Source organism: Dendropsophus ebraccatus, chromosome 6 (assembly GCF_027789765.1).
Source record: "Dendropsophus ebraccatus isolate aDenEbr1 chromosome 6, aDenEbr1.pat, whole genome shotgun sequence".
Classification (NCBI taxonomy): domain Eukaryota; kingdom Metazoa; phylum Chordata; class Amphibia; order Anura; family Hylidae; genus Dendropsophus; species Dendropsophus ebraccatus.
Window position 1 is genome coordinate 48,587,841 of NC_091459.1, and position 12,346 is coordinate 48,600,186.

Consider the following 12,346-nt stretch of genomic DNA (forward strand, 5'->3'; position numbering starts at 1 on the left):
TTGATTGTAAATATGGCAATAACATTAATTCCTTAGAGCAGTTGTTAGATATTGTTTAAGAGTTTTTGCTTGGCAATATCATGGTAAATAATTGAGTTTAACACTTATCAACTAGCTGACGCTAATAGGAACCAGTAGCCCAGAAACCAGGAAAGGCATCATGCACACCACAAAATGCACAGAACCTTCAAAGTGGTCCCTGTTGCATCATACTATACAGCCATTCTGTGTGATGCCTTATTATGGAAGAATACAGCCCTTAGTCCCCTTGCTATCTCGTTCTCACTGGCAGCTGCTGCTGCAGAAAAAGCAAAGTGTTTCAACTCTGCAGTGAGGAGAACAGAGGGTTAACATGGCTGGCTGCTGAGCATCAGGGCACAGGTCTCCAGGGACAGATTAACTTTACCATAGGCCTGTCCAAACTTGCCCACCAATCCCCTCCCCCCAATCATTACACATACCCCAGTGGAGAATACTGCCCAAAGTAATTACATTTTCCCATTTTTAATTTGCCGCCTAAGTACCTTAACAGAGGCACCATTGTCTCTACTCCATGCTGTCTGTACCTGTGAATTAGGAGGCAGGGGGGGAGAGGGGGCCATCTATAAGGGAGGGGAGAGAGGGGGGCCATCTATAAGGGAGGAGAGAGAGGGGGGCCATCTATAAGGGAGGGGAGAGAGGGGGCCATCTATAAGGGAGAGGAGAGAGGGGGCCATCTATAAGGAGGGGAGAGAGGGGGGCCATCTATAAGGGAGGGGAGAGAGGGGGGCCATCTATAAGGGAGAGGAGAGAGGGGGCCATCTATAAGGAGGGGAGAGAGGGGGGCCATCTATAAAGGAGGGGAGAGAGGGGGGGCATCTATAAGGGAGGGGAGGGAAGGGGGCCATCTATGGGGGAGAGAGGGGGGGGATCTATTGTGGAAAAATAATCACTATGGGGGGCATTTATCAAGATGTGCCCCAGGCGTACACCACAGAAAAGAGGCCGATTTGTCTCTTTTACAGGGCGTACACCGGCCATATCCGCGCTCACCTGATGAGTGGGCGCGGGTAATAAGACGGGGAGGAGGAGTGACCTCATCCCATGCCAGATATATTATAATTGATGCCCGCTTCAGAGCAGGTGTAGATATGTTTTGCAATACCTGCACCAGACACAAAGCCGGCTGGTTTTACCAAAATGATTCAGGAGCTTCAGTAGGCCAACAGGACTCTGTGAGCAGTGATTTGCACACACACACACACACACACACACACTCTTAACTTATTTATTAGGTTCAAGCATCCTCCTGTCCATTTTCAATGGAGTTCGCCTTTAATCTTTGCTTCAGCATCACATCTCAAAAGAAAACTGCTTGTATTTAAGTTAAAATGAAAATAAACATACTCTATAGGGGAGATTTATCAAACATGGTGTAAAGTGAAACTGGCTCAGTTGCCCCTAGCAACCAATCAGATTCCATTTTTCATTTTCCAAAGAGTCTGTGAGGAATAAAAGGTGGAATCTGATTGGTTGCTAGGGGCAACTGGGCCAGTTTTACATTACACCATGTTTGATAACTCTCCCCCTATGTCCCAAATATTTTAAGGTTTACACCATCTTGTGTGTTAGATTATGCAGGAGCTTTGCCCCCACCTGCAGTAAATGGGATATTTAATGCTAAGCATAAAATGATGCTTTAAAAATGTAAAAAGTAAACAGTCATATAACATAAATAATAAAATAAAAATGTAGACAAAACACATTAAGTAAAAGAACATCCAAAAAGATTTTTATTTTTTTAGCATATTTTAATACTCAATACAAGGACAACAAACAAAACAATCTATCAGAATTTCTCAGGCATGTCTGTGTGTACACATAATAAAAAAAAAAATATTTAAAATTTAAAAAAAATTACAGCTGTTTTCCAATCACTGTGTTTTTACATAGCTGGTACCCATTAAGCATGATAATTCGTTTCCCTGACATCAAAACTTCAGACCCCCCACTGTAGCAAAATTACCATTCCCACCAAAGATCTGGCTGTTGAGGCATATTATGTGGGAATTGTAGTTTTGCGATAGCTGGAGGGCTGCAAGTTTGACACCACTGCTTTAGATGGTCAGATCGCCCTGCCAATACATGATACAGTGATACAGGGATGCCTGCTTTCGAAATAGGATAAACTACTCATTGCCTAGGGGAATAACCATAATCTCCAGGCTCTGGCATTTCCTCTGGGCAGTGCACTTCTCTTGCTGCTGTGACATCTATCTTTAAAGGAACCAATCAGCATGATTGTGCTGATATGGTTCCCAGCAGCACACTATAGATCTACTGTGCCGCTCGCTGAGCATACCAACCGTGGCTGCAGCAGTAGCTTTACAAAGGGAAAAAAGTAGTTTTATTACACTGTGCAAGGTAGCAACTAGTCAACTGAGCGAGGAGCTGCCTGTGACTAGTTATGGCTCTCTGCCTGTCAGCATGCTCTGTGGGGATGATTGACAGGCAGAGAGACCCATTAGTGGCTTTCTGCCTGTCAATCATCCCCAAAGAGCACACTGACAAGCAGAGAGCCATAACTAGCCACAGGCAGCTCCTCGCCAGTGGCGTAGCTACCATAGAGGCAGGGTAGGCAGTTGCTATGGGGCCACTGCAGCAGGGGGGCCCGGGGGAGAAGGTAAGAGCGTGTGTGCTTCTGATTAACCCCTTAGGTACTGCAGTGTGTAAGTGACCCAATGTTTACTTACATGCTGCATCACAAGAAGAAGACAAAGATCTCTGCTTCACTGCACCAATAACCTCTGACATCTGTTCTCCAGCTAGCAATCAAGCAGGAAAGGAAAATGTACAGAGCTCTAGCAGAGGTCAGGGGTTATCATTGCACCACAGTGCTTTGTGTTGTGCGTAGGGGAGGGGGGCCCCTTAAAATTTTTTGCTATGGGGCCCTGTGAATCCTAGCTTGGCCTTGTGCAGTGTAATAAAACATCTTTTCCCCCTTTGTAAAGCTACTGCTGCAGCCACGGCTGGTACGCTCCATGAGCTGCACATTAGAGCTATACTGTGTTGGGAACCATATTAGCACAATTGTGCTGATTAGTCCCCTTTAAAAGAGTTGTGTTTTGACTTGGTCCTCTTCTATTGTTGATTTTCAGTACTGGGAAAATTCTCTTGCCAACACTGGTTGGCTAGGGCTGCCCTGGTTTCAATATGGATATGAAAATGGGAGCAAGGGAAATAAAGGAAATATGCAAAGCATGGGCCTATGTATATACACCTGTATGTGTCCCAAGTGTACATGTACAAATGTACTATATTTGTTTAGGTATTTTGAGTGGTTTATATAAGCTTGGCTCAATGCAACTAATACCAAGTAACTATTATATAATGTTAATAAGGCTCTATTCAATTTTTAGAAAATCCACTGAAAGGGCTTTTCCAAGACACAACTGATTTCTATGGCCTGAAAACATAAGCTTAATAAACCTTCAAATATACTTGTCTTACTGATTCTCACCTATTTCCACAGCACTTGTCTCCCTAGTCCCCTGTCAGTCCTTGTTTAATCTTGTGTGACATGTCATCTATGAAAATGAGACTGTAGAGTTAATGTGCATGACAGCAGGTTATATAAAGGGATGTCTTCACGGACAAGATGCTACAACACACAGTTGTAAATAAGGGACAAGTGGTGTGGTTATAGAAATGAATTGCCCTACAAATAGCACTTACTGTTTATCCAAATCATATACTGACCATATCAGAGTCAAAGGATTTGGAGCAAAGACTATATATATATATATATATATATATATATAGTTATCAACCGATGTAAAACTTTCACTTTCTTACTAATAATTAAAGTAGATCAGCTAGCACTATGTAAGGGCCCTATTTCACCGAATGATTATCTGCCAAATAAGGCAGATACTGGCAGGAATATCGCCCTATGTAATAAAGACAACAACTATCGGCCATTGACCGCACATCGCTATAGTGATGTGTGACTGACAGCTGATGACAGGATAAAGAAAATAATAAAGAATAAACTTACCTGTCCAGACTTCCCCTGGTGTCAAGATACTTTCACGCTCACCGCAATTGCCACTGAAGCTTCTAAAGTTGTCTCTGAAATGACAGACGGCTCAGCCAATCACTGGCAGCAGCATTGCCCCGTCTTGGTCAGTGATTGGCTGAGAGGCCTGTGACTGCAGAGATATGTCAAAAATGTCAATGGCGGCTGCAGTGAGTAGGAAAAAGGCAGCAGGACACCAGGGGAGCCTGGACAGGTAAGTATAACTTTATTATTTTCTATGTAAAGCAAGGGCTGCACGGCCATCACTATACATATATAAATATATATATATATATATATATATATATATATAAAATAAATAGATATATATATACACACAACTGCAAGATTCTCAAGCTGTTCAGTAGGCTCTGTAAGCAAGCACCAATCTAACAGATCGGCGCTCGTTTACAATGGTCATGGGGCTGTGTATTACCACTCTAAAAGCCCTATTACCTATTACACATTACGGACGACAATCGTTTTGTGTCATAGGAGACAACGATCAGCCAATATTGTCTTTCAATATGTTGAAACGTCAACGATGTTGCTAGCAGTGATCTGCTGCCATTGCACCGCTATCCTTTATAGGCTGCCTGGATGATCTAGCGATCACTAGGGCAGCCCCCCGGCGCACCTCCCCGCAGCCCCCCCTGCACTTACCCGCTCACTGTCCATGCATGTAATAGCACCGGCAGCGAGCGAGGAATGACGAGCAAGCAACCACTGACCTGACAGGTCGGCGCTCACTTGCTCCTTTTAATCGCCCCGTGTAATAGGGGCTTAGGATGTGGTGCTCAGGTTTAGAGAACGCCATAATAAAAAACAGAGGAAGCTCTTTATAATTCAGAAATGCTAAAAGAATGCCCATGCTTCAAACAGTTGGTGGACAGGGTGTGCCATCCAGGCTTAACACTGAGAAGTACACATACAGCATTACAGGTAGAGTTCAATGCGGAGGCAGATCAGCATGCTTCAGCTCCTGAACTCAAGAGACCAAGAACACACCACACCAAGCAGGATCCAACAGGTGCCGACCAAAACGTGATAACCAAGGAGGTAGGTAAGTATTATATTTTACTGAATAACGTGCAACATGAAAGTGTTTCTGGGTCGCTCAGATCCCTTCCTCAGGCTGGAAGGAGTGTAAACGACTAAGAAACATATGTTATCAAATAATATATAGTTCTTACCTACCTCCTTATCACGTTCCGCTCAGCGCCTGTTGGATAATGCTTGGTGTAGTGTGTTCATTTACTATAGTAGACTCCTTTAAAAATTCCAGCTTGAATCTTTAGCCTCTAACAGTTCAATACAAAGCATTACTATACAATGCACACTTAATAAATGGCTGTCACTGTCAATGGGTACATCATCACATATAAATATTTAACATGATAAATAATTTATTAATAGCAGATGCTAACAGACATACAGATGGCTCAACCTATAGCTCTACCAAGGTGAATAAATTTGCAAAGACCCGGCAGTAAAACAGCTCCATACAAATTGTCCCCTTTTTCGGGAACATTGTCTCAATGCTCTGGAACGATATCTAAAAGAGAAATGATAAATATGTATAATGTTTCTCTGTAAAAATATTAGTGATGGCAAGTGGACAAACCTGCTACATGACAATTATGGGCTAATCACTTTTGATTTATTAAGACATGTATTCAGAAAAGACACAATGACCTACTGTTGTTTCATGCATTCTGCTTTAGTCTGTATATATATATGTGTCACTGTGGATTATCAAGTAATACTGTAAACATGGACATAGAAAAAGATGCATTAAAAAATGATATATCTAAAAAAATTTGATACTCCAGGGATTTTTTTTTTCTTTAAAATAATTGGTGTCTGAAAGTTATATAGATTTTTTATTTACTTCTATTTAAAAATGTGTATTCTTTCCAGTCTGGCACAGTGTCTCTGCTGCCACCTCTGTCCATGACAGAAATGTCCAAAGTAGTAGCAAAACCCCATAGAAAATCTCTCCTGCTGTAGACAGAGGTGGCAGCAGAGAGCACTGTGTCAGACTGGAAAGAATACACCACTTCCTGCAGGACATACAGCAGCTGGAAGAAATATATAGCAGCACAGGGAGACTGGAAAGGAGACCTCAGCCCCCTGTGCTGTTGCTGGAGAAGCTGACGGCTCGGTAATGGTCGCTCCGTCCTGAGGGCTCAGAGAGGCGGCGCTCGGTGTCATTGTGTCTCAGCGGGTAAGAGACAGCAGCCGTGCCCGGGCCTGGCTCTCCTCCTGGGGTCTGTTTTGCAAAGAGACCCTGGGTACTCTGTGTGTGTTCAGACATAGCCGGCACCAGGCCTCCCGGTAACCAATCATAAGGGGCCCGGAAGAACACCCAGCAGCTGCGTCCCTCTCTGCTTCCCCTGTGCTGCTTCACCACCGCGGCACATCTCCGTGCAGGAACGCTGCTGCTGGATAACCTTCCCGGTCCCTCTATCTCTCCTCCTTAGGGTTGGTGCAGGAGTGCGTTCTTCTGCTTTGATGTTACTGGGGATGCAGCGAGGTGAGCGCTCCTGCACAGGACATAAAATTCGGGGGTCCCGACCACAAATCTTGCCTGCGGCCTAATTCTCCTCTGAGACTGGGGCCTCAAGTACAGGAGCAGCACCAGGCACGTTGGATCTGCGGGTGCGGTAACATCAGAGCAGAGGTACGCACCCCGGCACCAGCCCTAAGTAACCTGCCTCTTTGCTTGGCTTGCACGCCGGGAGGAGAGAGCGGCCGGGAAAAACACTCAGCAGCGGCATCCCTGCTAGTGTTTTGGGACGTCTGTTCTACATATAGCACGCCCCCTGCTGGACTCTGCCGGAACATACGGCTTGAGACATGACATCACGATTTTTATGAGGAAGTAAAGCCTGCCTGATCTACTATATTGAGGAAAATTGCAGAATATGTGCATTTCCTGTGTATAATTCCGGTGTATATTAGAGAGTTGTATAACTTTCTTTATGTAATGACATATTTAAAAATATGTTTTGCCCGGAGTACCCCTTTAATCAATATGAGGTGGTTTGGTGCACTTGTGGTGGGGCTACTGTTCTCAGTACACTGATCTGACCCGGCCTTTTAATGAGTATTCATCCAGTTCTCTACAGTGTTTAACCAATATTCATTAGGAGGGCTGGGCGGATAGGTGCACTGACAGTGGCAGCCCCGCCCCAGTGCACCAAACGCCTTATTAGCATATGGATTAAACTACAAAGTACACACAAACAGCACAGAGGATCATGGTAAGAAACGTTCCTTCATCCTCAGTGCCTTGTGCACTATAGAGACATAGGTTAGATATCGCTGATAGTTTCCCTTTAACTAAATTAAATAAATCGAATGCATCATCCCTCAACAAATTTAACTCTTGGTTAATATCTCCCGCAAACTCCCCTAAAGGTATTTCTAAATCCTCTTGCATATTTACCTCCTAAGGACGGAGCCAATTTTCGTTTTTGTGTTTTTGTTTTTACCTACTTGTGTTTAAAAGGCCATAGCACTTGCATTTTTTCACCTAGAAACCCACATGAGCCCTTATTTTTTGTGCCACTAATTGTACTTTGCAATGGCAGACTTATTTTTTGCATAAAATATGCTGCGAAACCCAAAAAAATTATATGCACAGTAAAATTGAAAAAAAAAACGCAATCCTTTTTCTTTGGGGGGTTTCGTTTTTACGCCGTCTGTCCTATGAAAGAACTGACATGTTATAGATGTTCCTCAAGTCGGTACGATTAAAACTATATGCAACTTGCATAACTTCTATATTATTTGATGGCTTTCAAAAAAATAAAACCTTCTACAGCAAAAAAAGGTTCCCTTAAAATTGCTCTATTCCCATGCTTATACCGCTTTTATCCTTTGGTCTATGGGCTGATTGAGGTGTCATTTTTTGTGCCATGATGTGTTCTTTCTATGGGTACCTTGATTGCGTATATGCGACTTTTTGAACGCTTTTCATTACAATGTTTCTGGATTTGATGCGACCAAAAATGCACAATTTGCGCTTCCCTTGCGTCCCATTGGCATCACAACGATAGGGGAATTTTCGCCCCTGCGAGCCCCTGGAACGAAGGAGTATTTAATGAAACATATAAACTTTAATAAATTTTTCCAATAAACCCCTCCCACAGGAAGTATAAATAGGTCCTCCTCCCCACAATCATCAGTCTTTTTTACTTCGTCTCCTCTTAGCCCCAGGCTATGGCACATGCGTTATCTCCAGAGGGAAGTCCTGACAGTCTGGAATCGACAGATAGAACATCTAGACACTCTTCACATACTGTCCACAAGAACCCGCCAATCTCTAACCTGGTGGAGACAGGTCAAGCATGGAGCGGACATACCAGAACCACAGTGGATAACGATTACCACAGATGCGTCAGGCTCAGGGTGGGGAGCGCATCTGGAGGAGATGACCGTATCAGGCACTTGGAACAACCAAGAGGCGGCTCTCCCATCCAATGCACGGGAACTAAGGGCTATATATCTAGCCCTTCTTCATTTTTCGCAGAAACTAATACAGATGGCTGTCAGAATTCGTACGGACAACATTGCCTGTGTTGCATATATAAACAAGCAGGGAGGCACCAGATCTCCCCTACTTCTCAGGGAAGTAGAACAAATATTCAATTGGCCAGAACCCAGAATAACGAAACTACACATAAGAGGTATCCACAACACATTGGCAGACCGTCTGAGCCGAGGTATGACGATACCAGGGGAGTGGTCGCTTTCAAGGAAAGTGTTTATCCAGCTAACCCAAAGATGGGGATACCCTCAAATAGATCTTATGGCAACGAAAAGCAATGCCAAACTGAGGAATTTTTGTTCCCTATACTCGGCGGACAACCCGACGGTGGTGGATGCGATGTCTATCCAGTGGAATTTTCAGCTGGCATACATCTTTCCTCCGATCTCCATGATTCCCAGGTCACAGGGTCAGCATCTTTGCCAGGACCTGCCCAGCCTCAGCCTAACAGCCTGGAGGCTGAAGGGTCGTTATTCTCAGACAGAGTTCTCGGACAGAGTCCTACAGACCTTATCTCATGCCCGCAGCCCTGCAACTAACCTATCATATGCCCGAATATGGAGAATTTTCCAATCCTGGTGTAATTCTAAAGGCCTAGATGGAGATAAACCTTCTACTCCCCAACTCCTGGAATTTTTCCAGGAAGGCTTTGATAAGGGTCTATCTCCAAGTTCCATCAAAGTTCAGATTGCGGCCTTATCAGACCATCTGAAGTGCAAGCTGTTCCAGATATCGGAAGTGAAAAACTTTGTTAAAGCTATTAGGAGATTAAGGCCAAGATTAAATAAACATATTGACTCCTGGGATCTCTCTTTGGTCCTACAGCAGTTATGTCTTCCACCATTTGAGCCACTAGAGTCAGTGGATTTAAAATTCCTCACTCTGAAGTGCGTTCTTCTTCTGGCAGTGACTTCAGCTAAGCGTGTGAGCGAGCTTCAAGCTCTAGGATCAACACCTCCATACATTCTATTTTCAGAGGACAAAGTCACACTTAGATTCTTGCCAGGATTTATCCCTAAAGTGGCTTCATTTAGGAACATTAATGAGCCCATTATTCTTCCGTCATACTCACCTTCAGATCCATCACAGGAGAGAGATCTTTCTCTGTTAGATGTGCCCAGAACCCTAAGAATTTATTTGAACAGGATGGATCCTTTAAGAAGGGAAGAAAACCTGCTGATCCTTTTCTCGGGGAAAAACAAGGGGAAGAAGGCCTCTAAACCATCTATTTCCAGGTGGATCTGTGAAGCTATCGAATCATGCTACTCTACAGTCGGTAAATCTCCACCATCTTTCACTAGAGCACACTCGACGAGAGCTGTAGCTTCTACCTGGGCAGAAAGATCTTCGGTCTCCTTGGAAGACATCTGTCAGGCTGCTTCATGGTCATCTACCTCTACGTTTGTCAAGCATTACAGGCTGGATGCTAGACTTTCCGCCAGAACAACGTTTGCCAGATCAGTGCTTGATGCTGCTGTTCCGGATGTCCCGCCCTAGGGGATGATACTTGCTAGTTCCCCTATCGTTGTGATGCCAATGGGACGCAAGGGAAGCAAAAATTATGATGTTAATTTGTTTTCCCTAAGACCCATTGGCATCACAAGACTCCCTACCCTTGATTTCTTCTTGTTGATTGACTGATGATTGTGGGGAGGAGGACCTATTTATACTTCCTGTGGGAGGGGTTTATTGGAAAAATTTATTAAAGTTTATATGTTTCATTAAATATTCCTTCGTCCCAGGGGCTCGCAGGGGCGAAAATACCCCTATCGTTGTGATGCCAATGGGTCTTAGGGAAAACAAATTAACATCATAATTTTTGCTTATGCTGTATACCTTGTGAGATCAGGATGGTAATAAATTAATAGTTTGTGCAATTATGCATGCGGTGATACCAAACATTTATTTTTATTTATAAAATGGGAAAAGCGGGGTGATTTAGACTCTTATTAGGGGAGGGGGTTTTGTACTTATAAAAAAAACTTTATACATAATGTTATTGGTAATTGTAAGGGTGTAAAGGTAAAGATTTCCCTTTCCAGGTACTGGAAGTACTGAGTACTGAGTGGTCATGAGTATTGGTCTGGGGAGGGGCGTGAAAGGATCGGTGGGGCCGATACTGTGTGTCTACCAGGGCACTCTATTCCAATCCAATTGAAGGATGGTTATTAGTGTAAGAACGACAAATATAGAACAGGGGGTAAAAAAAAATGTACATGTTCTAGAGCTGTGTGGAGATACATCCCATGGATAGTAAAGTACTGTAAAATGCAATATTGATGGAAATAAGTGAATTAAGCTATACCTAATTTAAGTAACCTTGGAGGGGGTTGGGCATCTCAAGTCTCTCTAATTTTATGTGGATTTCTGTATGTATGTGATTTGTTAATAAATAAGAAAAAAAATATTTTTTTTCTTTCACTTTTACATTAATTTGAAGTCCCCCTGGGGGACTTCTAATACAGCTACACTGATCTCTCGTAGAGATCAGTGTAGCTGTATAATACAGCTCCGATCCATCAGATCGGTGCTCTATTGCTTTGGTCTGCTGCAGGCCAGTGCAATAGAATACCGAGCCGGCATCAGCGTCATTACGCCGCTGAGGCCCGGCTCGGTAAGACCAAGGTATCCCCCCTAATAGATAGCAGTCGGCATCGTGGCAGTTCAGAGCGGGGTTGCGGCGTGCCCTCCTCTGAACTCCTCTTGCAGGTATATACCGTACGGGTACGGCATATGTCCCTAGGAGGTTAATAGAATCCCATTTTGACTGCTTAGTCAAACATGGGAACAGGATCTCATTGTAACTGTTGGTATGAATCTAATATTGCTTCCTAAAGGTATCACTCCTAAAATACTTTGATTGAAAGTATTTACCACTATATGAATATTGCTTCATATAGTGGCTAGATTCACCATATAACACGGTTTTGATTCCCTAAATAGCCTTATAGCAACATAAGGGAAGGTTCACATGCGCCAACCTGCTGTTATTTTCCCTTTAATAGATGAATAACCAAGGACATGCTATTTGTTTGTTAGGTATCGAGAGGTGGAGACATCTTTATTATATAAACTAAAAGATTTAGGATTAGGTAAAACACAGCTACTTTTTTGCAAAAACAGCACCACCCCTGTCCTCAAGTTGTGTGTGGTATTACAATTGAGCTCCCTTAACTTCAATGGAACTTAGCTGCAAAAAACACACACCGAAACAGTGATGTTTGGGGAAGAAAGTGACCATGTTTTTGTGAGCCTGAACAACCCCTTTAATTAGGACATTACAATATTATAGTCACAACCTTTAATCTATTTAGATCATCTTAAATGACCATTAGTAACTGTGAAGTTTTTTCAGGAGAGGATCTGGCTCCGGCATGGTAATGTCATTCCCCAGATAAATATCAACCTCTGTACAAACATGTTATATTATGCTAAAATACACAAATCAATCACACCACCTGTAATTTCCCCAGGGATGTTTATTTCCCATGCTAAAATCCTTGAGGTAATTGCTGTTACTGTGATAATTCTATTTGTTTAGTGACTGCATTGAATCTTATGACTTGGAAAGTTAGGAGATGCATAATAAATGGGTATTTCACCACTGTGTAGAGTCTTAGTACTAATTAACAAATACTGTCTATTCTTAGGTCGCACCAAATTAACTTCACACAAAAAAAAAATTTGATGTGTTTTAATTTGCACAATCACAAATTACCCTATAACTAGAATAG

At 43.0% G+C, this 12,346-nt stretch overlaps 1 protein-coding gene across 1 annotated transcript in view; it reads right to left on the minus strand.

Moving 5' to 3' along the window:
* Positions 1 to 5,154: 5,154 nt before the first annotated feature.
* THEMIS (thymocyte selection associated) overlaps positions 5,155 to 12,346 on the minus strand; it is a 60,364-nt gene continuing 53,172 nt past the window's right edge. Inside the window, exon 7 of the mRNA XM_069973692.1 lies at positions 5,155 to 5,612. The gene's annotated coding sequence lies outside the window, so the exon portion shown is untranslated. The remainder of the gene's footprint in view (positions 5,613 to 12,346) is intronic.